The sequence below is a fragment of the Olea europaea genome, chromosome 16 (assembly GCF_002742605.1).
Source record: "Olea europaea var. sylvestris chromosome 16, O_europaea_v1, whole genome shotgun sequence".
NCBI classification, from domain to species: Eukaryota; Viridiplantae; Streptophyta; class Magnoliopsida; order Lamiales; family Oleaceae; genus Olea; species Olea europaea.
The window spans coordinates 19,615,678-19,619,377 of record NC_036252.1 but is presented as its reverse complement, the minus strand read 5'-3'; the positions used below and the strand labels follow the sequence as shown (position 1 = coordinate 19,619,377).

The 3,700-nt window shown below is 34.4% G+C and overlaps 1 long non-coding RNA gene across 1 annotated transcript; it reads right to left on the bottom strand.

Annotated features, from left to right (window-relative positions):
* Positions 1–380: 380 nt before the first annotated feature.
* On the bottom strand, positions 381–2,196 carry LOC111412431. Its single transcript, XR_002706071.1, has 2 exons — positions 1,948–2,196; positions 381–1,450 (listed from the first exon to the last, which is right to left on the bottom strand). It is a non-coding gene; the product is annotated as an uncharacterized LOC111412431 (long non-coding RNA).
* Between the last annotated feature and the right edge of the window lie 1,504 nt (positions 2,197–3,700).

Below are 3,700 nucleotides of genomic sequence, written 5' to 3'. Positions count from 1 at the left end.
CCCTAGGGAAGCCAAGAATTAAAGTCGATTTACGGATTTGAATCCCAAGATGACAAACCAAGCAACCCCACAATAATAGTAATATGAAGGATCTCTTGATCACACAACCAAAGACTCACACCCGAATTTGAATGCCACAAGATATGCACCTTGATAAATTCGAAAATTGTTTTAAGAAGAACAAAGGTTGGAAAGCAAGAATTGCCTCTCAAATTAATTCTCTCAATAATAATGTCAAATGGTGTTCTTACAATCAATATGATAAAGTATTTATAACAACCCCAAAAGTATTGTCTTGGACGAAAATTATGCTCCAAATACTGAAAAAAAAAATACTAATTAGAATCAAATTTTATGGAAAGTAGAAAAGTTACCAAAAATTGAAAACGTGTCCCAAATTTTGTACTACGCAACCGCATAGTGTATTGGCATGTGGTAGCATAGTTCAATTGAACTGCCACCGCCAAATCCCTACCTCTATACATTCAACTGTATGACTTGAAGTCGTATAGTTCTTCCCAAGAGCATTTCCTTCGTCTGCTTGTAATGTATTGATCCAATGGACTTCGGCTCTTGACCGCAACATGAAAGTTGCCTCATTTTGTGCCACAATCATCGCCTCATCAATTGTTGATTGAACTAGTAACCTCATAGCTTGATTGACTCACTTTGCCCTCAATCATGTCATCGGTCCACCTTTGATAATCAATGGATCTTATCCTAGGATCGTCTTTGTTGAGCTCGGCTCTTGGATCACATCATATATACTTTTACCAAAGCCCTCCTCCCTACTGCATCAGTCCCCATGCACTTTGGCAGAAATTGGGCATATTAACTTAAATTACCACCAGAAACAGGCACATCAATATCCAAATTTATATCATTCTCCAGTACTACTTGGGTTTCCATAAGTAAGCTATATTCATTAACCAGTAATTTATCTTCAGCATACTCATCGTACACAGCCTCCACTGACTAGGTTTCGACAACTTCCATATCACCATCTAATACATGAACCTGCCCTCGTGAACCATTTTTACCGTTCTAAATCCTCAATATCAAAAACAGCCATTTCACCTCCATTTTCCATTTTACCTTTCACCATTGGAATTTCCATATACACCGCTTCATCTCTGTCCGCAACAGAACATTTGTAATGATTGAACTGATCTTTGGAGACTAATTTAGCCCCAGTCATTTTGGTCAACATTGAAATCATCACTTTATTTGTTCTGTTCATTTCTCCCATCAATTGCTCCATCCTGTCTTGCTTAGCACAGACCCCTTTCAACATTTGATCCTATGTATTTACAGTCACATTAAGAAATCCAAGTTACTTTTCAAACCTTTTAAATTGTTCTACTTGATTTTTGCCATGAGTTCCCATTCTCTTCCCAGCTCACCTACTGCTCTAATACCAAATTGTTGTGGCTGAACTTCAACTCTAAACCTGGGGCACAATCAAACACAATAATAAACCAGAAATTGAATAAACTTAACACCCAATTGATTTACTTGTAACAAAGTGTTGAGTACAGTCAGAATTTAATAGAAAATAAGAAAGTGGACTTGAAGAAGAAGAAGATAAGATCAGAGAGGAAATTAAAATCACGCACAGAAATTCTAGCAACAATAACACAGATATTGAAAGGGAAATTCAAACCACAGTATATTAATTGCAATAACCAAGTAGATTACAACACCTAGAAGAAATTAAAGAGATAAGAAACAGATAAGAGAAGGAAGAGTCTAGATAAAGAGAGAGAGAGTGAGAGAGTTCAGAGAAAGGGGTTTTCTTCACAATAATCGTTCACTACCCTCTCCCAATTCCATCTCTAGGTTATAATAGAAAACAAAAAGGTAAAAGAAAGACAAAATAAGAAACTTGTTTAAATTTTACAATAAATTAAAATGACACTGTTTCTAAATTTGAATTTTAGGGAAAACCGTTGGCTGCATTTCCTTCTTCTTCTTCTTCTTGTTTTGCTCTGATCTTCCTCTTCTCTTTCTTTTTCCCCATTCCAGCTGACCTCCTTGCTTCTTTTCATAACACTGAACTGATTAGAGAATTTCAATTTGGGGAATTTGAAAGATGAAAAAATGTAAACAAAAAAGGGGATCCTTTTATATGGGAAGGGATGCAGGGAGATGCAGAAATGGCAGGGAAGAGGTGATTTGACGAAAGGAAAAAAGAAGAAAAAAAGGGTATAAAAAGTGATGGACAATATTTGAGTAAAATATAAAAGGAAGAATTTTGGGCTGCTTAATTTTGGAATGTGTTATATGTACATAATTGTTTACATAATAATGTCCATAATTACATGTAGTACTGGATCCAACCTTTAATTCAAATCTCACACTTGCACATCAACAATCGGATGATTGTCACATCACATTGTGGATACCATTATGTGCAATAATTATATATAAGTAGAATTTTCCGCTTAATTTTAGTGCAGCTTTTAAAAAATGCTATTATATATGTTTAGATAAAAAAAATCATTTTTATTTTATAGAATTGCTAATAAGAATGCTATATCTAAATGTTATAAAATGTTGTAGTGAAAGGAAATTGGAAATAGAAAAGACAGCTTTAATTTTTGACCTATGTAGTTTAGGGATGGCAATTAGAACCGTCAAAATCGAAAATCGCGGTTAACCGAACCGAATGAGGTGAAAAAAACCGAACTGATGATGCAATGGGGCGGATATGGTATTTGATTTTAATGAACCGGTTCGGGACGGGGCGGGTATGGTATTTACACCATCGCCCCGAACCGAACTGATTAATCGTTAGAAAAAATAATAAATTAATAATAATTGGGTTTTACATAATTTTTTGATTTTTTCTACATTAACTACTTAATTTCTTTGGCCCAAAAATTCTAGCCCATTAACAAATTAAATTTAAACCCAAGTACCCAACATTGAACCCTAACAGTCTAATATAAAGGCACAAACATTTTATTGGAAAACTGGAATCTCAACTCCTGCCTTCTGGGTCTGTCAAGTGCCGACTGTCGTCTCTTCCGCCTCCGCCCATTTGCATTATTTTCTTCTCCTTTGACCTTCAGGCTTCTGCCAATGGTGAGTTTCTCATCTTCTTTTTTGATGATTTGTATTTGTCTATTTGAATTTGTTGTGAATTTTGCACAAGATTTGGCCAAAGTATATCCAACGTTTTCAGTTTTTTACAATTGGTGGCCGCTTTAGAGATAAATGACTTTAATTTCTCTCCTGTTTGATGACTTTTGGCCTAAACAACACATAAACAAGAAATTGAATTCTTTAATTACAGAAACCAAAGTTTGGTGACGAGGATGTTGACAAAGAGTTATATTTTTTTGTTTAAATCTTCAGTTAAGAACATTATGGATTATTATACGATATAGGAATCAACTTTGAGTTTTGACGTATTCCAGTAAGAGTTGTGGGGAAGAATGAAGATTGAATATGAATTGAGGTTTGAGCTTTTTGAGTTATTGAATATTGTTTGTTAAATTTGGATTTTGTATTTGAGAATTGGGATTTTTTTGCATTTTCATTTGAAATTTTGTTTGCTACATTGACTTAGTATCATGTTTTTGTTTTCATTGATTTTTTTCATACATTTTTCTTTTTATTCGACGGATGGACCAATTAAAAATAATTTATTTTCGTGGTTATTAATGACCCGAACCGAGATACGAACCGAACCGAA